The following is a 27,475-nucleotide window of genomic DNA, read 5'->3' on the forward strand; positions in this document are numbered from 1 at the left end:
CCAGGGATGGGTAGCATCCATGATAAAGAGGGTCAAATTTTTTTAGCATTTATTATCATTGGAGGGCCACATGACCACGCACTTCAAATAACTTGACATAATAGACGCTACAAGTGATTCTCAATAAGAACACATGATATATGTATTGATATCTGTATGTTTATTGCACCAACATGCAACTATTTTCTGCATATAAATGCATTTTTACATGACCTTAATAAGCAACAAAGACAAAACATTTGCTTAAAAAAAGTGCAAAAAGTAATTTTAACTCCTTCGTATAAAAAAGTTTCTTTAAAAAACTTAGTCCAAATAGCTCATATTCAATCATGGCAACGTTAATGAAACCTAATTATAGACCTGTGGTTTGGCCTGCTGGCTCACAATGGATTGGATTTCAATGTCAATTTTTGTGGTCCCAATGAACATCAAATGAAGCAAAGTATCATCGTTGTTTTTCTCTTTCGATTTTATGTACTTCATGTGCAGGCCACACTGAGTAAGGTCGAGGACTGGGTGCAGCCCCGGGCAGCCAGTTGTCAATTCCTGTTTAAGAGTGTAAACTACTCAAAGTAATATTTATGAAAATAAACACAATTTAAAATATAAGAACACTCTTTTCAGAAATTTTAAGGCTGTGATGTGCTACTGTTCCTATATAAAATTACTGACAAAATATTCCAATAAAAGAAAAAAATATCGCCAAATCTTGGAAAGTGTCATATTTATACTTTAGTAGTTCTGATATTATCCATACATCCATGTATCCTCTATCAAAAACAAAGGAGCTTTTACGCGCAAGCCATAAATAAGCATACATATTTTATGGTAATAAACAAAATTGATTTTTCATTTATTTGCACAAAGCAATTTACATAAGAAGGATTTCATTAGTTCTGATTAAGTGGATTAAATTGGCGCTCTTAAATCCTTATTATCAGTATATATTTATATATGAAGGCCGGGTACAAATACAAAAGAAAAACCTTACAAATGCTTGTTTATGTAAAGTATTACATTTATGTATAATTTTTTATTTGATAAATTGCCATATAGCTTACGAAATAAAGAGTCTTCAAAACAAATTAATCATCAAAGAGTTTGAAATCACATATGTATATTTTAAGGTATTTAAAAAAAATAGTAATTGATCATCATTTCGAAGAGAGATGTTTCATAAAAAAAGATTATGACAAGAAACACTTACTCTATACTTTTGTTGTGATACTATTTCAAGTTCTTAGGTGGTTACATCATCTATAATAAGGTCACTCAATTATCATTGAGCAAAAGTACAGTTTGATCATTTTATGTTTGTATAAGTGTAGCACATCAACAAAAAAAAACCAGCTAGAATATTTCTTATCAAAATTGAGGGTGGATTACATTTGTATTCTTCGACGAATTATCGTCAACTTCTATCAACAAACTATTCTTATTAACTCTTTGGAGGTGCCACCAATTATACTTAACTAGCCAAAATTGATCGTAACAATAAATAATAAGTCATTGACATATTATTTTATGAGAAAAACCCTATCGAGTCCAACATAAGTATCTTAAATCAAATAAACGTCCTAAGCTAGGAATAACTAATTTTTTTGGGTATCTTCAGTTATCCCAAATAGACTTTGAATACAAAGTATACGTTTAATTAAAATTTGCGGATTTAGACCTGCGGGCCGCCAATTGAGAAGCCTTGATCTACCTCATTTTTTTAAACATTGCATTAATAAATTTAAATAAACCTGTTTTGAATATAGAATATATATTTAGGTGTTTTTAAAAGAAAAAATTGGAAAGTAAAAAATCCTAAGATAATGTCTTCTTCTTCGTCAGGCTGTCAGGTGTTACTGTATTTGTATTAGTATATATGATATCATTGGGTAATCTTGAAAGCAATAAATTTGCATTCAAGAAATTGGGCAAATCTAGTATTATAATTTGAAGAAAATTAAATTAGCTTAAATCACTTAGACGTTTCAGTAACGTCACATCAAAATATATTTCAAATATGAAGCAAGGATAGGGAAAAATTACTCAAAATATTTAGATACTTTTTAATATCTAAAATAATAGTTGACAAAGAAAAATTGAGTAAGAGTTAATCTTTTCCCTATTTTAATCACTTACAATCACCATTATTTGTGAAACGATATTAAGTTTTAATTCTCGCACATTTATTCAAGGCTCTCATTATCGTTTTAATGATTATTTTAAGAACAAATATACTTTCTATCATACAAATATATGATTTAATTTTGATCAGCTCCTAATTTGTCTACTCTTTCATTTTATTACTGTTGATAAGTACAAATAAAATGAGTTCATGTAAAGAAGGCATTCTAAAAACCCTAGTGAAGATAGCAATACTTAAAAATGAAAAGAACAAGCTTCAGCCAGATTTCAGGCCTTTTTTTCATGCATGTAAGGTTGAAAGATGCACAGAGCTATGAATTTAAATGAATTGTAGCCAAAATACAAATGTGGCATGTCAACAGAAAAGCAAGCTAGAATATTTTTCTTCAAAATTTAGTGTGCATTACATTTGTATTTTCATTCTTGTTTCTTATTAGTCCTTTAGAGGCGCAAAAAATTACACTTTAAGTAGTTAAAATTGACCGTCACAATAAAATAATAAGTTATTGACATATTTTATTTTGAAGACCATATCGAGCCCAACATAAGTATTTCTAATGAAATAAAGTTCCTAAACTATGGTTAAAGTTCTTGGGTATCTCAACTTATCCTACAAATTTGAATAAGAAGCTTGTAATTGATTCTAATATGACTATTACCATATCAAGTAAAAAAAATTCTGGGAATTCTCCATTTCTTGATTTTTATTAAGTAAACGCACTTATGTATATGTTATGTAGTATCGACTGATCATCTTATATCCAAGTTTTACACATCAACGTTCATAAAAATACTAATAAAAGACATAGAAAAAGAAAAATATATGAAAATATTATAATACTTTTTGTGTGACAGAAGTTGTTGGAGGGGCAAATTTGTCCAATTTTGATCTGTTTTTGATCTTTATATTTTGTAGTACTTTCTATATATTGAGAAAATTATTAGTCCCAAACAATCAACAGTTTTTTAAAAATTGGAACCATCCGTCAAAAACCATGTTGTTATAAGCAGGATTGTATAGTCGAAGGATTTTTTAGCAACTCCGACTCGACTTACGTGAAGTATTTCACTCCAACTAAACTTTTTGAAATTATTTGATTCTGACTCCGACTTTGTGAAATTATTCGACTCCAACACCAATTATTTGAAATTAAGGTTATTGCCTTATCAATCAATATGGATATCAATTCGAGGATACGGTCAATCATTGAGTTGGTGTTCCCCCATCTTGTTATTTGATTTATTATTACACCCTACTTGGATCTTCTTTTTATAATAATATAATTATGATTATTTGGTTTTGAAGGTTTGAATGGATGACAATAACGTATCCCCAATGGCAGTTAGACTCATATGACTTAGTTCCTTCAAATACACCCAAACGTTGAAAAATTGATGAATTTGATATTTCAGATACAACCTTCCTAGATGTTTGAATAATATGCATTACAGATGCATTCGTGATACAATTGAAAAGTAACAAATATTCCAGTAATCAGTAAGACATGATAAGAGAGAATATTAGATATCCCGTAACAGCCACATCTGCAAACTCTGGAAGTAGCTTCAAAGGCATCTTCTCAGATTTGAAATACGTTTTTCCCAAGTCTCTAAAGTGATAAGGGACCAAAAACAATTCATACCCAAACAAGATGAGCATTTATTCCACTTGGCTTCAATCCCATTGTCCAACTTCAAATAAACCCATAACCTTTAATAATGTAGTATGCCATGGGTATAGGCAAAAAATGAAAAAAATAAACCTAATATTGAATAATTCAACAAGCATAAAGATCCCAACTAATATATAGGTGTAAGTTAATTTAATATTGATAAATCTACTATTTATTAAAAATTAGTTTAAAAAATACAGTGTTATAACGTACATTATCAATAAATATCTACATTTACTAAATATTTGTTATCGCATTAATTGTTTATATAAACAAATATTAGTATATCAACTAACTGTAAAATTTAATACAATGATATAGTTTTATTTGGATATTGTAAGCAGCTTACTGTACGTAAGTACAAAAGTAGAATGTGTACTTGAATCCCTTTTCTATCTATCAAATTTATCAACGAAAAAAGTGATTGATTTACATATATAAATATATAGGTTCAATAAAAGTGAATTGAGTTGATTTTTTCTCTCTCAAATTATAGGTAATTGAGTTATAATTTTACAATTACTTTTATTTTTAGAAACGATTCAATCGTCGAATCTTTGAGTCTACTTGTATAAGTATTAAAATGATGTTAAAAAGAACAATTTATGGTGTTTGTAAAAATTGTACATAAGAATGTAACTCAGAAAGACAGAACTGACAACATTTGGATTTTAAATTAGCGAGAGGGAATAAAATGCTGAAATGAAATATTTTGCTACTTTATATAAAAGGCTATTATTTAATTAATTTAAACACATCTACGATTAAGATCGACAATGCACCAAGAAATATTAAATCATATGGTTGAATGTATATCTTCTTCGTAAATTAAATTATAATAGTATGATTAAAGATTTCTCTTACATAAAATAGAGAATGAAGACAAATTAAATTAAACACTAACTAAAAGTTACACAATTACAACATAAATGAATAGAAGAGATGGGATTTACGTCTAAAAAAATTGATATATATCGTGGTACAAAATATATGGATCATAATCTGTTTGAAGGGTCATTCTAGTTTTGTTCCTCGACTTGAATTTCAATGCCACAACTATGTGTGGGAAGGAGGGGGCATTTCTTATAATAATGTTTTTATTTGTCATTTATTTTTTTCACTGCTTTTCAGAGGTCCGAACGAGAATTTTATTATTACGGGCCTTTAAGCATATATTGTAACGCTAGGGAAAGTGGATAAAATATCTGTTCATTTTCTAGTAGATAACTATTCGAAGTTTTCTGCCGAACAAAGCTTTGGAATTATTTCTAAATCTTTTAAAAAGTATGGATTGTACTTATGACTTAATTAAAGCCTATTAAAGAATTTTATTTCATATAAAGAATTAAGAATTTCGATTTCTGTAGATTATTTATGTGAAGAAGCTCTTCTAACAAAAAAAGAAATGAAATGTGTATCTAGAAAGAAATATAGCACTTATAGATGTTTCATGCTTCAAGGTTCCATCGTAGCATAAATCCGTTTCTTACATATTACGTATTGAACAATTTCAACTTCACTATTTTTGTTATATCGAGATACAGAACATTTTACATATCCAATATTCACAGCTGGTTATTAGAAGGGATAGTCACTGGGATAAGTATCCTCACGAATCTCATAATCCTTTTTTTTTTTTTTTGTTTTTCAAGGGCTGTCTGGACATGGGAATGCTTCAGATCTGTCAATTTCTTAATTTCATTGAAATGCTCTGTCGTCACCTCTGTCATTGAGCTTAGGAATTAATCTGAGTAAATTTTCTTTCCACGATCAAAAAGATTATGAGACACTACTGAATATTCAGGAGTAGTGAAGGATGAGCAGGAGCTACTACTCCCTTATTGAAAGACTTATAAAATAATAAAAAGATTCTAGATTATATATAAAATTCTTTAATATCTTAACTCATCCCATAAATTTGTATACAAACATTAATTGACTAAAATATTTCCATGAATTATTGGTCTATATGTATTTATAAAGTAAATAAATTAATTGATTTTTTTTGTTGGTTCAATATTGTTTTTTCTTGATGCAGTGCATATTTCAAGAGAGAATGCCCCCTCTCCCTTCACCATCTACCGGGCCGTGCAAAATTATTTACTGATGATGTAAATATACTTTTTAAGAGGTTTTGTGGCAACCAATCTGATTGTTTCGTATTGTTACTGTTAAAATAAACAAAAATCCTTCCTGTGAGAGCGTAACAACTTCCACACGTGAGACCACGCCCAATCAGGAAACAAAGAAGATCGAAATTGCAGCCCTCCTCCGAGCGGGGGTGCCTTATAACAACATTAAGGAACAGGTTGGGGCCTCGTTGAAGACAATTTACAACGTTTCCAATCGTTTGGAGGCTGGGGGTGATCTCAAGCATTCCCCTGGGGCTGGCAGGAAGCCCACTGTCTCAACAAGGCAAGTAAAGGCAGTGTTAAACAGGACTCCCAACAGGTCCATTACCGACATGGCTAGAAAGATGGGAACGTCGAGATCAACTGTTTCAAGGGCATTGAAAAGGGCTAGAGGAAAGTCCCTGAGGCGTACTGAACGCCCTCTGCTAACTGAACGTCAGCGAAAGTCAGACTTGAGCGTGCCAAGAAAATCTTGAATGATATCAAGAGCTCATCTGGACGCATCATCATTTTTTCAGATGATAAAACTTTTACGGTCGATCCTGTTTTCAACAGGCAAAATGACAACGTTGTGAGCTTTGGAGATGTGCAAGATAAGCACAGCTATGTGGCAACAACAAAGCACCCTGCTTCGGTGATGATGTTGGGTCTCGTGGCCTCCAACAGGAAGGCCATGAAGCCGGTATGGCTCCCCACTGGCTACAGATTAACAGCGGAGGATTATTTGAAGATTCTGGCGTCCAAGGTGCTTCCGTGGATCAAATCCATAGTCGGCAACTCTCCTTGGGTTTTTCAACAAGATGGAGCACCCGCCCACGCTTCCAAGAAAGCTCAGGAGTGGCTCAAGGACAACATGAACTTTTAGCCCAAGGGCTACTGGCCCCTTCAGAGCCCAGATCTGAACCCACTAGACTTCTCTATCTAGGCGCACGTGGAGACCCATGCCTGCAAAAAACGACACAAGAACATAAATGCCTTAAAGTCTGCTGTCAACAAGGCCTGGGCCTCCATGGACGCCGATTACATCCAGCAAGTCTGTGGCAGCTTCAGACGTGGCCTGACCAGTGTCATTGAGTCAAATGGTGGCTACATTGATTAAATTTGATCACAAACTATTTTATTATTCTAAAAATGTATGAATAATTGTTTCTCAAGTCATTCGAAATGTCATTATTGTCCGCGATATGTTCTGAACAAAAATCGGTAAATAATTCTCCACGGCCCGGTAGAATTCCTCTACTAGTATAATTAAAAATGGGAGGGGAAAATTGAGTATTGTGAATTGTCCATTTCCATAATCAAAGATGTGAAAATTGTCTAAATCCTCTTAAGTATAAAAAAAAAAAAAAAAAAAAAAAAGTATATGTTAGCAACATTGATAGAAGATATTTCAATAGAAAAAAATCACTAAATAAAGTGTTATAAACATTCAAATTTTCAAAATATGGAAAAATAATTAATAAAAACATTATTATTTTGTTGATTGCTAATATATATATATTTTTAATGTACGTTCTCGAGGATTTGGATAATTTTCAAATTCTTATTCATAATATATATTCATTAATACATAGTTTGAAAAAAAAAAGTGTGGGGGATATCCATCAATTCTACTATTTTCTACTCTGATTGCTACTAAGATACTGTACAGAGTTATTAGTTTAAAACATACGAACTCTCAAGTTGAAATAAGAAATTACTTATTTGACTCTATTGATTGATTCGAAAAAAATAATATATATACTATTTAGTACTTTGCTTTGGTCTTTTTTGAGATATATACTAACTTGAAATATAAAATATATTTCAAATAGCTCAATATATCATCCCTGAAAAAGACATAACGATATTGCTTTTTTTTTTTAATTTATGACTATTATTTTTTTCCCCTATATAACGGTGGTTAAAACCGAGGGCTGGGCTTAAATAAAGGTCCCAAATCTACTTTCATAGTCTATAGTTTACACGATGTAGTGATGATAAGTTTTTTTTAAATTAAACTTTTTCAGAAAATCAGAACTTTATCTTGGTTAGTCCTACTTTTTTTTTTTTACAAGCGCAGGGAAAAGTTCAAGGAGGTATTAAGGTACAAAAAAAAATAGACTTTAATTTTTGTAATAATGATTGATATATACCTCAACTACAGGGATTCAAAGTTTTATAGAAGAAAGTTAGGAAAAAGAATTTACTGTAAATTTTATGACTCTTCCTTTGAGAAAAAGGGGAAACATTATTAAAGATTTGGTTTTTATAAGAAATATAAAAGTTGACGCTTTATTTCTTATATTTTACCTCATTGATACAGTTAGAGATTGAAAAAAAGTAGTATCAAGACAATATTTTTTTTTTTAAACTAGATCAAATCAAAAATGTTATATGACAATGAGAAAGAGAGGGGGGAGGGTCTCAAAAATACCGCTCCCAAAAAAGGTATACGTGGTTTGTGATTGCCCCCTCACGTATTCAAGAGTTTTAAAATTGTTTAGATGTTATCTTGAAGTTTAACATGGTTTGCCACATTAAGTTGGGATTACTATACTAATAATTATAATATGAATATTTGTTGTTGTCGAAAGAGATCCTGATAATTCTAATTCCTTTTCTCTTGGATTCCACACACTATATCAATCCGGTTAAGTAAGGTAACAAATGGTTATTTAATATTAATTTCAAACATGATTGAACTTATATTATATATGGAATTTGACCATTCTCAGAGAATTTTCTAAATTAAAAAAAAAAAACATTAGCATTTTTTCAAGGGTTTTATTTAAAGTTTTGAATTGATAGACCTCTAAGTAGTCATTCAAATACTCATAATTGATCAGGATGATGTAATATATAGAATATTTTTGCACATTGGCTATTATGAATCTGCCCACCATCAGCCTCAATGATAGCATCCAACCGCCTCCGGAACCCCTTGCATACATTGGCAACGTAGTCATTTTCCATGATCCTCCACTGCTGGTTAACGGAGGTCTTCAGGGCATCAATATTCGGGTAGCGGACTTTGCAAGCCTTCTTCTCAATTCGCCACCAAATGGAGTAATCCAGTGGATTCAGATCTGGGCTCTGAGGGGGCCAAAGGTTATTGGACTGGAAATTCACGTTGCTAATCATCCAATCTTGTGCAATATTAGTAGTATTGGCCTTATTCCCGTCCAGCTGAAATACGTATGTGGTCTTGTTGGACTTCTTCAGGGTCTATGGGACCACATTTTCCTTCAACATCATCAAGTAGTCGGCCGCAGGTAATCAGTATCAAACAGGAAACCAAATTGGAGGCATTTTTTCTCCAGTTGATGCTACAACCCCATCAACAAAATCAAAGAGGCTCGATATTTAGTATTCGTGACTGTCCTGATGCTGTTGTGAGCCTTGCCAAAGCATTTACCCGATCATTTTGCTTGTCGTAGACGGGGTCAATGGTAAAGAATAATTTCATTAGAGAAAAAAATTACCCGGTTGCTGTTGTGCTTCAGATCATTCAAGACGGAGTTATTTTTGACGTTTGAACAGGAATGACCTCTCAACACTTCTTAGCAACCTTCATACAGCCTTTCAGATGGTCTATCCCACAGTAGATCAATGCACCTTCTTCTTCTTGGCGTACTCTGACATCTGCATCGCTGGGTTGACCTTATTGACCTCCATGATGTTTTCAGGCTTCACTTTGGTGGGTCTTTCATTCTTGGGTTTGTTTTTAAGGTTGTCGCCATCACCCAAGCGATTTCTGACCCGACAGACTGTGGTTTTGCTGACGTTTAAGGCCTTCATGATGTCTGAGGTGGTTCATCTGGTAGGAATTAAATTGTCTATGATGTCTCTTCTTGCCTCCATCGCGATATATACAGAATTTTTGCTTACAACATGTACATCAATATAATAGAATCTAAGCTATTCAAAAATAATCGGAAATTAAAAATCTAATCAACAACACCTATTCAAAAAACTATATTTATCTAATTACTTTTTCTACACCCGGTATTTACAGCTTGAGTAGCTTATTTTCAAACTAGTAAAATGATCAAGAGAAGCTATTTCAGCAGAAATATTAATGGTATTTAAAGAAAACATCAATTATATAATATAAACGTTGTAAGTAGAACACAATAATTCTCTTACACCTCTTGGAAATATATGTATGTAATCAAAGTACCTATTCCGAAAACAGAAGAATGCATTCAAAACCCATATAAAAATAATAAATATAACATTTTATGGTCGATGTGATATATTTATTCAAACATATTATATCTACTTTTTATGTCATCTATTAACCAATCACGGCTGCCTCTACAACATTGTGCATACTATACACCGTTACAATTTATGATATAGTAGGTAAAAAAAGATGCCCAAATTTGTATAGTTATTTTGAGAATAAGTTGGGTTGGGTAGAAATACTTCAAAAGACCTCATCTAATTTTTTTTCTATTCAACATGGAATACTACAAACAATTATAATAATTTACATTCATAAAAATAAAAGATGTCCCGTTTTCGAGTGAATATTTTTCCCCTTCACAAAAACTTTTTGTTCTGGGGAGAATCAAATAACATACTTTTGCAATGTTTGAGGCCTTACATAATATTTTTGGCGTGATACAGGCCATTTTAGTTTATAAAAAATAGTATTTTCGGGATAAATTGACCATTTTTTTTGCATATATTATAATATACCTAACATATATGGCATATCTAATATAAAAATGCACTCGAACGAAACAAGTTTAAGGTAATGTTGAGACTTGGACCTATATCTTTTTTTTAAATGATTTGTTACTCAGTAGATACCCAAAACTCGCATGACTAAATTAGAAAAAAAAACGTGATTTTTATGGAATCCATTAAAGAGAACTTAAAACAAATTAATGATATGTCTATATACTATATTTAGATGCATGTTTTATTCAATATGTCTTCCTTCAAAAGCAGCAACAGCTTCGAAACCCCGACAAACATATTGGCATCTCTTGACGATGAAACTCTTGTCCATGTTCTAAAACACTTTCATGATGGCAGCTTGGAGCAAATCCAAATTTGAATGAGAGGTGCAGTAGATATTTTTCTACAAGACACCTTAAACTGCTAAGTCCAATGGGTTGATGTCAAGACTAAAGGAAGGTCTCGTTGATGCAGGTAAGAATTCAACTATCTTGTTGCTACAGAATTTTTGCTTCTTCTTGGATTTATGGGGGGCATTGATGGACTTGTTGTTATTGTAGTAGTCCAGATGGTGATGCCATCGGTCTCTGCATCTTCTTGGCACTTACAAGGAGATGTCGTTTCGTTGTAGAGACTCGCTTTAGTAAAGTATCCAGGATGGGGGAGTTTATCTGTTTGTTTAATGTTATGTAAATCATAATAACATTAAAAATGACGGGTTTGTGATATAGAATAATGAGACCAAGTCCTTTTGAGCAAGAAGAGATAATCTTTATCTCCTAGTGTTCTGACTTAAATTTTCATTATTTAGCTTAAGACAAAGATGCACATGATTTTATCCAAAAAAATTGAGAAACACTATTTAATACTTTAGTTAAGCAGGGTAATTTGTTGAATTCGGTTTAAAAGGGTACGGTTGAGAAAGATTCGTTTAACCTCCAAAAATATTATCCTTAAATAAAACTAGAAAATAAGTACATTTTATAGTATGTGGGGCATTCAACTCAAAAAAGTTGAGGACCAATATTTCAATGATAAATCAAAAATTTTAGTAATTTTGTATCATAATTAATTTAACTTCCGTTTGGGAACATCAATTTTTTTAACACAATTAGTGAATTTGGAAAAAATAAATCCAAAAATCAAATGTATTTAATTAAATGATGAACAGTTGAACGATTATTATAAAACGTTATTAATATAATCGTTCAACTGCTCAATTTAATTAAATGATAAATAGTCAAACGATTATAATAATTACTTCCTATGAATTCTGTATGATTTAAAAAAAAATATTCTATCCATTTTACACAATTGAAATACTAAAAATACTTGTATGGATATTTGCCAAAAAATATATCCTTGTTTTTGAATAACCCTAACAGAAGTTTTGGTTTTCAACAAGATAAAACTTATTATTTTTATAGAATGCCAATAATTTTACAATTTTTATTAAAATTTATGTGAAATATTCATTACTTTATTTGAATCAAATTATTACCCATCAATTTTTGATAAAGTTACGCATACTATAAAAAAATAAATAATAATAGCTCCATGTAGCATGTTTGTTTGTTGCTACCGTTGTACACACATAACAGTCTCACATTGAAAAAAAAGAATCCAAAAAATTAAATGTAAAACAAAGGAAATACCATTTAAAAAAATATTTCCGTTCTATTAAAGTAACAAGTTTTATCTTGTTGTAAACCAAAACATCCGTAAAGGTTATTCAAAAACTAGGATATATTTTTTTGCAAATTCTTGTATCCATACCAGTAGTTCTTAGTATTTCAATCGTGTAAAATGTATAGAATAATTTTTTTTTAAATCATACAGAATTTATAAGATGTAATTATTATAATCGTTCGACTGTTCATCACTTAATTAAATACATTTGATTATTGTGTTTATTTTTATCAAATTACCTAATTTTATTAAAAAAAAGTATGTTCAAAAACGGAAGTTTAATTAGTTATTAGACAATATTACTAATATTTTTGATTAAACCATTAAGGACGAAAATTATTTTTTCCAAAAAAAATGACTAAACTTTGGGTGGAATAAATTTATATTATTTGTTTTTAAATATTTGTAAATCAATTAGTAGGTATAAAATATCAATTACCGGGTTTTTTTTTAGCGGCAAGATTTCCTGCCACTGGTCCATAAAATCTAGTTTTTGTACTTATAAAATATAACGTATTTTTTAATGATAAACCAAATGCAACATAATATAAAATGTATTCTCTTTCTGAATAACTAACAAATATACATATTTAAATATTAATTCCTGTATTCTCTATATTTTTTCTAGGTTTACTTATTTTCAGTGAAAAGGTTCCATACATTCTGGATGTAAAGGTACATCGCACATTTTACAAATATATATTGTTCTTGGAGGAATACTAACGATATCTCGAATTCGGCTTATTTCCTTTAGACGTCCAATGCTGACCTCCATTGTAGTTAATGTAGCAGGCCCACTCGCCTGTACTCTTGGACCTGCCTTTTTCTTTGAAACTCCAAACTTTTTTAGAATACCAATTGCTTTTATTCTTTGAAATTCCAAAAGCAATATATCTTTTTCTCTTTGGTACATTCTCTATGCACGAACAATTTGAGCATTTACACTCCATGCAAAAATTGGCCACCGCCATTTTTTGGATCGAATTCTCACTCTATAAGACGAAATGTTTTGGTCAAAAACATATACACCACCCATGAATTTATTGTAAATACTTATGGAGTTTGGTATTTCGACATTTATGTGCTTTCTTTTCAGCTTATCCCATCTCATGGCTTTTTGCAGTGGATGATTATGATATTTATTTAAAACTACCATGACAGGCCAGTTGTCTTTCCAATTAAACAGTGAAATATTGTTCGTAAAAACTTCCTCCATATAGCCCCGTTCCTTTTTCATCATGTTGACTTTTGACATCAATGGAGTTTTCTGTTGCCTATCTTCTCTTAGAGTGTCTATAGCACCCATTTTTTGTCAACTCTTTCAGAATGGAAATAGTGGTAAATAGGTTATCAAAGACTGCATGTTGTCCAGGCTGTAATTCCAACAACTGTTTGACCATTTCCATCACAACATTAGAACCATGTCCGAGGTTCCTATCAACATATTTTGTATGGATACAAATATGGTTCAGCGTGTAATAGAGACTCGTCAGATGAGCAAGCAGACAATACTTTAAATCCAAAAGAGATTGGCTTCACACGAATGAACTACTTATCTCCATGCTTTCAATAATAAGTTATCATAATTTCACCCACACTCCAATGTTCAGGGACTTCTTTTTTTCCTTACAGACCTTGTTTAAATGTTAAAAAAATAGAGGAGAGACCTTATAAAATCGATCTTCACTTAGTTTCATATAGCCTTCAAAATGTAAGAGACGCATAGTTCCTCAAAAGTGTCGCGCCTAATCGATTGAGCGATTAAATTAAACTGTCTGGTGTGTTTCCCAGTACTATATGGAAGTTTGTTATATTCTCAGAGCAGTAATATAGCAAGATTTTTTTTTATATTTCCTCGTGAAATGCATTCAGCTGAGAGCCCTTTTGAGCTCCATATATTTTACTCTGATAACAAATACTGTTTATCTAGTCATCAGTCCAAAATAAATTAAATGCATTGAACAGGGTATGTAATGACTGGATGCTGCTCAATGTTTCTTTCTTTATAATCAGGAAATTCCATGTTGGTATTTTTTACCCTTACACATGGCACCGCTCTTTTTCCTTGTTTCACTGTTGAAATTGTTATTTTTGACGTTTTCTTCCTTCCCATTTGTTAACAAAATTCGTAGAGTTAGATGGTCCGGATTACATGTAACTTCATTATCCGACTCATCCGAGTCACAGTCTGTCGAAGCATGTGGTTGTTCTTTTGTAGGTACAATTCCTTCATTGTTCTGGTTTTCTGTCTGCACATCTTTTTCATTATCATTTACGAATAAAAGGTGTAAAAATTCCTCATTAGCACCAAATTTATGTGAAATATTCATTACTTTATTTGAAGCAAATTAGTACTTATCAATTTTTGATAAAGTTACGTATATTATTAGAAAAAAATAATAGCTCGAGGTAGTATATTTTGTTGTTACTACCGTTGTACACACATTACAGTCCTCACATTGAAAAAAAGAAGAATCCAAAAAATCTAAATGTAAAACAAAGGAACGACTTTAAAAAAACGGTTAATTAAAATCACTAAATCTCGATTTAAAAAATTCCAAATATACGAAAAAATCATAAGCTGTGCATAATCAAGATTGATTAAGTATTGCATAGATTTAATGTTTCCGGAGCATACTAAAACGGTTAGGCGATCAAATGTAGTCTAAAAGGAATAAGAATCCATATCAATTTCCCACTTCACTAACATCGGGTTGAGTTACAAGATGTAAAAGTTTATAAATTAGAGTTTATGGTCTTGAAAACAATGTTATGGTTTTTAAATATGTTGCAATATATTTTTGGTACATACATCATGGGCCTATAAATATTATAAGCAGAGCACAATTAAATTCTATTTTGAATCATTGGAGAATTGTAAAAAAAAACATAAGTATTGTTGATGTTTGTTATTTTGGAGACAAATACAAACAGACAACTATATTGATGTCAAAACAGGACACAAAAATAAACAGACTTAAACCTATACCGTCTATTAGATCTATAATATATAGTTATATCAAAAGTATATCAGATCCTAATATGCATTTAAAGTATGTTAATAAATCATTTTACATTTTTATTTATATGGTGTAAACAATAAATTAGTTATTACATTAACGTTTCTTCCAATGATAGTACATCATGGCATACATATCGGTTTAAGTTTTAGTCTATGACGTCAGTAAAAAAAAGAATTTTATTTAAAGGGTAAGGCAGGAAAACGTGGACTGTTAATTAATGTTGATTTACTCATTACTATAAGAGGGTTTAGTGATGTTTTTTTGATATTCTGTTTCACCCGTCCTTTTTACATAAACAAACCATACTAATAATTTAGTCATATAATCACCATGAGCAAGCTACAAGCAAAAAGGCAGCACATCTCCTAGATGCTGGAGTTGATGTAATGAAGTTTATGGGCATAATTCAGTGTCTAGAAGCCTGATTTTAAGTTGTCCAAGGTAAAAAAAAATGGAGAAGATCTCTCCAGGATGTCAGAAAGTGGAAGGTATAATTTAAAGACGGATACAAAGTAATTGTTGAGTTTGGAGAAGAATATAAAGGAGCATCTAAGTCCATGAATCGTCTCCTCAACGACGGGGGTAACTACCTGTAGACTCAGGACGGCAACACCTCTCACAAGTCTGCCAAGTGCCAAAAGTTCTTGCATGTTTTTCAGGCAACGTGTAAAGGATGTGATTGATAATGAAGATGTTTTGCTGCCCTACCCTTTGTATATATATATATGTAAATAAAGAAAAGTTTGTCTGTCTGAATGTTTGTATGAACATACAACAACTAATCACCGGGTTGCATAATTTTAATAAACATATTATGGTCTATGAAATAAAAATGCAGTCGTATTAATGAAATATTAGAGGGGGCTTTGTACGTAGTACTAAGCAGTTACAAAGGGTGCATCCTGATGCAAATTATATAACAAATAATAGTGTAGTTATATGAATGAAATATTGTAGGGGTGTGCGTATAACAAAGACAATGTTTTGTTTCGTTTTTGTTATTGGTGTCTTATCCGTATCATTTTTCATGTGTGTAGGTTTATGTTAAGATTGAATCAAATAAAAACGCTGGTATGTTCAAATGAATTTAGTTCATCTCCTTTAGACTAAAGTACTCATATATCATCCCAACATATTATTTTTCTTTTCTAAAACTCTAATTATTATTTTTTCCTTCTTGAGGAGGGAACAGTTTATTTGAAGTAGTTATGTGTGAGTGTCCTCATGAAAAAAGTAGACTAATACTGAGGATTTCATTACGAATTATCTGGTATATTATTAAAGGAAAAATTGTCTTTTATTTGGGGGTTAGCTACTAAGAAAGATTGATTTTTAATAACGAGTGAATGTAACAATAGCTACATATATTAAAAATATAAGAAAAGAAAAAGAGTTATAAAATAATAAATTAAACTTGGATTGTGCTTAGCAATGAGTGTGTGTAGCTACGGCTCAGCACGTCGCATTAAACAAGAAAATGAGAGTATATATATTTAGGAATGTAAAAAAAAAAATTGATTGCGAGTTTTACCGTGGTTGGTCTCATGAAAAATGTTTTTATGAAGCTGTTAGCATTCTTGAGAAAATAACATCCAAGTGGTGAGTATCTACGTGTAAGTTGTCTCATGAAAAACAGAGAGCAACACTGAAGATTTGTTAGGGGTAATATCTTCTTTATTAATAAAGCAAATTTAGGGGAAAGTGAGGATACTTGCTACGGAGGAGACATATTACACTGACAATAAATTTAAGAGATAAAGTTGTCCAACAACCCTGTTCTTATGCAGTTGAATCTCTTCCTTTGTTTATTAAATCAACATAAAACTAATGCTTAGAGTTGTAGATAATTTTGACGACACAAGAAGTAAACATTATAGGTAAGTGTTTCTTGAAATATATTTCTATTATAAAACATGAGATTTTTATTTTAATTTATTAAATGTCATAGTCTAGCATTTTCTTCATTTAATCAACATGATTGTAATATACTATATGTATATTATTAGTTTCAATATTCAGTTCACATCATTTATTCTGATTTCAACACTATGGAGGAGACTTGTTACAGCCCATTTTTATTATATATACTTGTAATATATATCAATAAATATATCATACTTAATTATGTTGTTCTTTTTACTGTGAAATTTCATGTTTTACTTTAATTATCAAGGACGGTAAATGGTTAAAAAAAATATTTTTTAAACTTTGTTAATAACTATTTCTGTAAATGTTTTATTTCTTTATCTTATATATGTAATCATAATTATTTACGTTCTGTAAACAAAATGTAATAAAAAGTACAACAAATGCTTGAATATAATATAACGCAGTTTTTACATAACATGTCTCCTCCTGGTGTATCAAGTATTCTACTTTTGGTTAGTTTCAAAAACACCAATAAATGGCCATTAATTATTCCACTCCATCCAAAATAATTTGTCTTGGGTAACTACCTATGCCCTGTTGCCCGGGCGTTGAATCTACCTATGTCATGTTGCCCTGGCGTTGAATTATTTTTTAAATTGTGAAACTTGTGACAATTAAAAAAATGATTTTTTGTAACATGTATCCTCGCTCTCTCCCATATTATTAAAACAAGTTTGGTCTTTACATCGACCTGTAATAACTCCTAGCAATACCGGGTACTGGAACTAGTAATAAATATACAGACTAACATAGATATATACAAGTATGTTTATGTAAACTTGAATTTGACAATTCATTGCGGACTTTCTTCTTTTGCTAATTAAATAATGTACTGAATATATTATAACTAATTTATAATTTTTTTTGCATACAGGATATTGTCATAAATTATGTAGTTAGGCGTGCAAATGACATTAAGTATGTCTGTAGTCATAACTACGTTATTCATCTCGCCCTTTTTATTTAAAGGGGAAAGAATCTTTATTTCTTAATCAATATAATTGAGTTACATTGAATATCAAGAGTAAGCTAAATCATTCATTCTCTACAAGCTTGCATATGTGACATTTTATTTCTCTATAAATATTTATATTTAAAAAAGTAACACAAATGTAATAAATCATGCTTAATATTCGTGATCACAAATTTTGATCATTTTGAATATGTGTATACAGAGTGAGACAACATAATTTCATTATTATAATTTGTGAAAAATAAGGCTGTAGAATTAGTAGCAGAGTTAACAAAGATTCATTCTAGAGGGAAGATTTCAAAGTTTTCTTGAAAATACAGTCAGTTGTTATCATGTGTTGTAGTAGCCAGAAACGTGTGGCTTTCAAAATAAATATTGCCAAAAAATGTTTTGACATAATATTTATTGAAATAATGTAATTGAAATGTTGCTTCTGAGTTTCTATCTGTGCAATTTATGAATATCAACTCATTACTTCTATTTCTAATATTAAAGAAAAAACACGATTTTTCCAATTCATTATCAAAATTAGAAAGTTGCAAAATGGAAATTCGTCCGTCACATTCAAGCGTCATTTTCTCGACTTTAACCTAAGTTCCAGAACTCAGTTTTGTTTCGTTTAGTAACTAATTGTTTATGCTTTAATATATCGGAATATGACTTAATTGTAATCAATCAACCTGAATTAGTAATAAATTCTAAGTCAAAGTTCTTAATATTTACCCTTTTTAAGTTTATAATACGTAGAACCAGCTGTTTTAAATAATCAAGAGCCAACTTATGAAAATAAAAGAACAGCTAAAAGGAGAATAGAGTACATCGTTTTTTTAATTCAAAAAAATAGTCGTGATAACTTATAATATAATTAAATCTCCCGTTAACAAATCTCCAAATAGTTTTTTGTGATAAAGAGAATACAAATTTACTTGAACCAGAGATATTCTAAAATGCAAAACTTTTTTTTTTTTAATTTCAAATGTGAATGTAAGTAATTCAGAAGTAAAAGAGGATAAAACCAAAATACCGAAGTGAATTTCTTTTGTAATTAAAAAAAAATGTAAGACGATCTTAGATAATGTAAACCTTTTCTTTAATAATAATAATTGGCGTATTTCAATGAACAACGCGCTGGGGAGAAACATTTTTCTTGAAGTCAATGTGTGCATTTTTAAAGGATATATGTATAAGTTACAAGAGATGCAGAATATGCTATTATAAAAGAGAGCCTTGCTATTTGCAGTTGCTACTTGAATCAGGGAGTGTGCTCCAAAACTGAATATATGTTTTTACTTAGCAAAGATGTCATTTTTATATTTATAATATTTTTTATCCTCACTACGCTATCACAAAGTCAATGGATTTCCAAAGTAAAGTAGTGTTTTTCAAAGATTAAGGAAGAACTTGCCTTAGAGGAGACTACTAGTAGATACGGACATTATTGATTTTTTCGTGGATCCGGAGCATGAGGAACTATACTAAAAACCAGAAAAATCCAGAGCATAAGGCCTTGGCGACAGAAAGACTCGGAGCATGAAGACTCAAGCTTGACCAGAAAACTAAAAAGGTGGACTCAAATACAGCACGCAATATTGGATTTAATAGGTATTGGATCTTTACTCTTTTCTTTAATTTTATTTAGAATGAGTAATTATTTATGGAATTTGAAGAGGATCTATAATGAAGATATAAAATAATTAATGAAAATTATGAATATACCTAGATACAAGTATAATATAAAAAGATATCCTAATATTTGGTTGCTTATATTGCTTCTACTATGTAGGTTTTATTGATGATAACCTCGACCAAAATGTGTAAAATCCTCATTCAATAGTATACACTTAAGTTCAAGTACGTACAGATTTACCTATAAAAAGGTCTTGCATGTCCTGAATGGATAGCATTATTACTGTTGATGTATTGATGGCATCACTGTTATCATCCATACCACTAATAAATCATTTTTGATCACCAAAATCAAGAAACAAAATTTTTATTTCAGAGATAAGAGGGATGGTATATTCAAACAAATTAGAGAATAGAGTTGCTATTCTGTTCAGACCATGAGTGAGACAAGTGACATGCATCGTGACTGTGAAATCTTGCTTAAGGTTTTTGATTGTTTTTATGTAATAATCTGCACCATCGATAATGAAAACTTTTATTCTCTAAACAAATAATCGGAGTTAAAAAACGCCTTTAAGATTTTTAACTTCAATACTTGTAATTGTTCTATTGCTAGCCTTCTTAATATATTACCAATTTGTTAAATAAGATCAACTTATTAACACTGCAATCGTGATCGTAGTTTCGTATAGGACAAGAAGATTATCATATTCTTTCTCAACCTTTGACAACACAACATTACTTTGGGACTCCATTGACTTTAAGATGGTATAGCAAGAAGGAATGGCTATGACATGAAGCTCCATGAATTTGACTAGATTTGAATGACCTATCAATATGGAGTGAGACATTGCAGGAGACATGCATCTTGCTCATTTACGATATAAAATTAATATTTACAAAATATAACAAACATATGATGTAATATAATTGTTAAATTTATTTGATCTTGTTACATGCATAAATTTCATTTAAAACAAGTTAGAATTATTCATAAGATAAATAAGTGTTATTGGTATTGTAGGCGCAATAACACTTAAATTAAACTCACTTAATATTTTATACAAATGGAAATATTTATTTTATTTTATCTTACTTTAAGGAAGATTACAAGCAATAAAATTAACTTGGGTTTTTTGAAGTCGGACATTATTTTTATTTCATTTTTAATCAAACTTCTCTAATATCCATCAGAATCATTCCTTGATAAAAACTGAGTAGGATAATAGATTAATATTATAACCATTCTTGGCTATACAAAATTGATTGTGAGGTTATGATTATGGCTATGAATAACGGTTCTTGTTTGTCTATGACTAGTATTTAGGATCGACTTCAAAGAAATACTTGACAATGTTTTTACTAGATATGGAGTAAGATTTGTATTTACTTCCTTTCAAACCCTCTCAGGACTTCTCACAGCTAATCTAAAGAAACTTCATGACAGCTCTTTTCCTAAATATTCTACAAATAGTCAGGGTTGTCACGTTACCTTTGGATTTCTTTTTATTGGTACCGCAGTGGATAACATTATTTCCATCAATTACATTAGACAGGGGAATAATTAGGGGAGGGGGGATTTTGTACAAATTAATTGAAGACAATAATTGGATTTATCCATGAGCGCAGAATCGAAAACGGATCTCAGTCATCTGAATTCTGAAATATATGGGATTATAGTAATTCGGGATCGTAGACCGTTGTAAAGTGTTTTTATTGATTCTTTATCTTGTTCTGAACTCGATTTATTTCAATTTTAAGGCTGAAAAATGATGAAAAACGACACTCGACTTTAAACTCTTACAACTAATTTATAGTATAAGGTAATGAGGAATATCATAGAAAAATATTCAATGCATAATTGAAAAATATTCATCTCCAAGGATTTCTGTTCCATTTTGTAGTAATCCCAAATTTTATATGGATGTACAAGCAAATCGTTAACATGATCAGCATATTTCTTTCGAATTCAATGCCAATTTAATGATGTCAAGCCTCGTAAAAAGGAATATCGTGGTAATCGAATGAAGATACTTCTAACTTGATTATTCATCTCAATAAAAGTTTAATTTTAATTCCGAATTCCACATGGGACGACAGGAGGAGAATTCATCCGAAAAAAAGTATCAGACTTCATAAGGGAGTAGAATGGACTCCTTCCTTGGGAATGAGATACCAGGATCGAAACAATAAAGCAATCCATTCACGATGAGTAGATAGTTTTAATATTTCAAAATGGGATCACTTAAAAAATACAAAAGGGAACAAAAATCCTTGGAGATGCATATTTTTAAAAATTATATATTGAATATTTTTCTATAATATAAGCTAATATATTCCTCATCATATTATGAATAAGTTAAAAGGGTCTAAGAAGAGTGTCGTTTTTCATCATTTTTAAGCCTTAAAATGGAAATATATCGAGTTCAAAACAAGAAACAGAATAAATGAAAACACTTTTACATAAGTTTTATTAATCCGACTTTTAATTTAGAGATTGTTTTAGGGTAAAAAATGACCCTGAACGATAATAGTCCCTAATTACTATAATCCCAGATATTTTAGAATTCAGATGAGTGACACAAAAACTGAGATCCGTTTTGGATACTGCAGTGAAAGATAAATTCATTTTTTGGCTTGAATTCATTTGTATAAACTAAGTGTTCCTATGAGATATTTACGTATATAGATTTAAAAATAATTCTTGGATCAGTTGTTGTAATTATAACATTATACTGCTTATATATACTTAATCAGTTTATCTGATCAATTTAAGGAGCATTAAAAAAGTTATTATTATTTTACGCGTACCGAAAAGTAACTAAACATAAAGAAAGCTACTTCCTTGGACATAAGTCTGTCTACAGGACTGCCTATCCAATCATTTATTCCTGTTACTTTTATCTGCAATGCAAACTTATTCGGCTTTTATATTCATTATTATAGTTCTTGGGAATTGTCACGTTATTATATTATGTGAGAGAGAAAATATAAGGGACTTCTTAATTTATATTGACTTTCATAGGAAAATCCAAAGGTTATAGAATCATTCACTTATTTATTAAATTGCTTGTCATTCTTTTGTAATGTTACCCTCCTGAGAACATTGTATTTCCACGCAAATAAACAATTCACCGAAATTAATTAAATGTTTCCCATAACAGTATATTATAAGCGGCGGTTATATTGAAGAAAAAAATGAAAAATGAACAAAACATATGTTTGAGTATTTATTGGACAAAATATAAACAACAGTTTAGAACATTAAAATTATTATGTGGGATATTTAAACATCCTCCGTTTATTTTGTTCAGTATCTTTGATTATTATTACTTTATTAAATGTTTTCTTATTTTTTAGTCCACCTCCTATAGTGGCATTAAGAGTAAAGGGTATTCTTTGAGCTATACTTTTTTTATGATACTAAAATATTGTTTGCTAGGTACATGATATTGGATGCTTACTCATAAAACCCTTTCGATGCTTGAGTGAGATTAAAAGGTTTAATTAATTGTCTATAGATTCGTAAATGTGATTGTGAGTTATTTTCATTTAGGATATTTATTTTTTTACTCCCTCTCCTAATGTATCAAATTGTTGAATAATATATATTTTCACAATCTATGCATTTTGAGGCCAGTATGAATCAGAAATTCATTTATCCATCAATATTTGATAAAATATATATAACTATTTACTCAAAAATACTTTCTAAATTATATCAATTATTTTTCACTCAATGAAAAATATGTACTTACAATGATTTCTAGGTTTTTAATCTTTTAGATGTAATACAAACATAATGTAAAATGTATAACATTACAAGAAAATATCAATAGAGTCTTTTCAATGGTGATAAAGATTGCATCAAATTGCAATTGAGAGTGACACCATGTTGGAAGCATAGCGTTGATATATTTATTAAATTACATGGAGAAACTTTCCATAAAACCTCATTAAAGGTCTTCAAAATAGACAAAATAACTAAGCACAGATGTGGCCCGTGAACACAAAAGTAAGCTAGAGTTTTTTTTCTCTCGGCATTCATTTAATTTAAAAATACATTAAAACACAAATATATAAAAAATGATATCGGTAGACAGACATCTAAAAAAAAAGCTTCAGAGTTAGGGTATGAAAAATTTGCAACAAAAATACACCATAAAATAATATCCAAGAAAGTACCTATAAATACTTAATAAACACGAAAATATTGTTTTGCAATATATTTGATCCCATTAGTGGCAATTTTTCCTTTCATTATCATAGTATATAACACATACTGAGTTTTTTCACAAGTAACATTGAAATTCCCTTCACCTGTGCCATTAAAAAAGCTTAAAATATCATCCTAATCGAAGGTATTCTCTAGCAAAATTTTAACTCTCCCATATACGTGATTTAAAATCAAACATTCCCAGAAAAAATGGTCTCTGGTTTCTAATATTCTGCATAAAAGGCATTCCTCTCTCTTGTGTCTATAAAATTTGGCCCACACTTCAAGAGTTCCAGTAAGTTTTCTAAATATGAACCATTACCCTGCAGACATTAACAAAAAATTCCTATAAGTATTGACATATCCGCAAATGTCCCTTTTGATTCTCTGCTCCTTTAAATATTCCTTAAAAGGATCCAAAGTTGGTGTTTGGGAGCATTTTTTTTATGTAAGGACTTCGGCACCTTTAATATCCTTATTCTGAAGAGAGCAATTCGGCGCTTTACACTTTTTTTCCCCACGGAAGACGGAGCAATAATAGTTTAGTGTAATTTGAATAGTAAGAGTCGGGAACATTGCAGCATCAGAAGTAACATCAAACCTTTACTCTTTACATCCAGTGTAAAAATACATACCATTACTGGCATCTCCCAATCCAAATATTTTAAAAAGTTTTTGAAGACTTCCTTCGATCCTTCAGAAAATAAATTTATTATTGACGAATACATACTTTGTTTCTTCAAGATTTTTGGCAGTACATCTCAAGGATCCGTAAAGTAATCAGCACCTCACGCCTTTATAAATTTTCAGAGATGATCACTTAATAAATGACCTATGGACCAAACTTACGAGATCCAATAAAGATTAAGGGCCTTCTAAACACACAAAATATCGATCACTGAAATTCCACCATATTAACTGGAATTATGTAGTCTTTTTAGGGATAAGTTGTTTGTTTGTTTCTTTTCAAAAAAGGAGCTTTCAACTTCCAAAATGCTGCGTAAAGTATCTGAGTGAAAGAGGATTACACGTAATAAATGGACTACCTTTGAAATAGTATAAGTATTCCAAGCTTTTATTTAATCCCACATATTTAGGGTAAACGATTTGAAAAAAATGGTTGCTTTCCTTAGTTTAGATAAAAATAAATTTTGGATTTTCTAACTTTTTTTTTGTACAAGATCGTTATAAAATGCACGCGTCACAAATATGGAATATAACTTAATGGTAAAGAAAAACAGTTTGTTTGAATTAAATCAAATATCTAGGTATTGTAAACCTCCATAAAAAGGCTAGATATTTAGTATTAATTTTCTTTTGGATCGCTTAGAGGAAGGAAATGTTGAATAACTGGAGAATTATATCTTATCCATACAAATTTAGTAGTTAAGAGTAATTTTAGATTAAAATACTCTATAAATAAGAATGAATAGTATAATTTAAATATATAATCGGATCTGATAAATAATAAAACTATGTTTTCAATAGATGGAAAATATTTCAGTCATGTACTCTTCAGTTCCATTTTGACATCCAAATTCAGGGTAGTATTTCACTATTTTACTTCATGTTTATGATAAAAAAAGAATTTATTCTTATAAAATTTGTTTTCTTATGACCTCAAAATGGCTGGCATCATATAGACATTCTATTATTTGTTAGTGTTATGTCAATGATTTTATAAATACATTACTCTGATTATGATTGCATTTTAAAGAAAAGTAAAATGAGTACAATAGAAAAATTAATCAAATTATGGATTCAGTCAACTACAGATAATTCCACATAATCTTCTTTTTTTTTTCTTTTTTCAAATTAATTATGTATATATATATATATATATATAAAACTATTATGTATTTTCATAAATGATTATAATGACAACACATATTTTTTAATATAAAATGCATTTTTTCCTCCTTTTTTGCATCTTCATGTTACTAAATATCAAAATTTGGCTTATTGAACTGAAATTAGAGTAGACTTGAACAAGTTGTACAACATTCGTATTTAAAATCTATATTTTGAATGGATTAACACTAGAAATACATTTTCATACTTTTTGATTTTTACATATAAGACAAATAAAATGATTAAAATTTATCATCTAACTTTTTTTAATATCATTTTCTAAGGCTAAAATTTTTATGATTTAACATAGAAATCAATATGTTTATTTATTAAATGTGTGTATGATGTATACAGTTCTACCAAGAAAAATGGACATGTTAAAAAAAAATTAATAAAATCATGAGTCATGATTTTTTAAGCCTTTATATGACACATAACTCTTATAGGTTATCAAGAAAAACCATATAAAAATATATAAATTCTGAGTTGTTTCCACAAAAATTACAAATTGAGAATACTACAAGGAATTTACCTTACTCAGTTGTATATTATAATATAACATTACTGGAGTAGATAAGATTGATACAATGAGTAGACTATATACCCAAAAAGATAGTTCCATACGTTGACTATTGTAACTATTTTATAATATATAGATTTGGCAGTTATAAATGAAGTAATTTCATATATTTTAAAATGATATCTTCCTCGTTGAAGCCGTCCATCTAGTATTTACTATCAATCTTGTTGATTCCAACTTGATTATCCTGACCATTGAGTGTTCTATTTTATTTTTATTTTCAAATATAACAACCTTCTACGAATAGTGGAGTTTCGCATACAAGTTATAACGTCTATGATATAATATCTATAAATCATGTTGTTCTTATAAACAATTAATATGAGTTGTGTACAAATTCCAATATATTTACAAGTTACAACTTGTATAAGTAAATCGTACATGTTGCAATTTCTTTTTCTTAAAATGCGTTATTTAATTATAATATTGATTATTCTAATTACCAACTACACATTGATACCGTCAATTCATTTTAATCTATTAAAATTACTTGGTTAATTTGAATTTATGAGTAACATAATTGTGGGCTTTTTAATGTTGTTACAGAATACTTACATTTTCGTAATTTGTATTGAAATAGTCAAAAATTACACCATTAATATATTGATCAGCAATGGAATATTCAAAAATTGAATGATATTCCACCCAAATAATGTAAAGCGTTACTTTAAAATTATCCATATAATTTTTTGTTTGTAATTGGTACAAGTTGCTATTACAAGTTGAGACTTGTACATACTATATTTATATGCGTATGAATAATTATTGATTTAAAGTTATATGTCAGTCACAATAATTTATTAACTAAATCATCAGTTTACGGCATCTGATAACAAAATTTATAAGTTTCTTTGAAATTTAAGCTTTTGTTAAAATCAAGAAAAAGTATTTTTACTAGATTTTAGATCACATTGAAAAAATAAGTATATAATTTTGAGTAAATGAGTAAAATGATCTTGTAGAAAATAAATGA

The 27,475-nt window shown here is 29.9% G+C and overlaps 1 protein-coding gene and 1 long non-coding RNA gene across 6 annotated transcripts in view; one reads left to right on the plus strand and one right to left on the minus strand.

Annotated features, from left to right (window-relative positions):
* Positions 1 to 27,475, minus strand: part of LOC121129701 (uncharacterized) — a 371,351-nt gene that overhangs the window by 234,046 nt on the left and 109,830 nt on the right. The window contains exon 8 of one of the 5 annotated variants that reach the window (XR_011783465.1): positions 2,832 to 3,850. The exons of the other annotated variants lie outside the window; for them this stretch is intronic. The gene's annotated coding sequence lies outside the window, so the exon portion shown is untranslated. Of the gene's footprint in view, positions 1 to 2,831; positions 3,851 to 27,475 lie in introns of those variants that run through there. 5 annotated transcript variants of the gene reach the window in all.
* LOC121129561 (uncharacterized) lies at positions 19,497 to 20,961 on the plus strand. The gene is made up of 4 exons (XR_005868454.2): positions 19,497 to 19,793; positions 19,869 to 19,955; positions 20,013 to 20,080; positions 20,232 to 20,961. It is a non-coding gene; the product is annotated as an uncharacterized lncRNA (long non-coding RNA).

Source organism: Lepeophtheirus salmonis, chromosome 14 (genome assembly GCF_016086655.4).
Source record: "Lepeophtheirus salmonis chromosome 14, UVic_Lsal_1.4, whole genome shotgun sequence".
Taxonomy (NCBI): domain Eukaryota; kingdom Metazoa; phylum Arthropoda; class Copepoda; order Siphonostomatoida; family Caligidae; genus Lepeophtheirus; species Lepeophtheirus salmonis.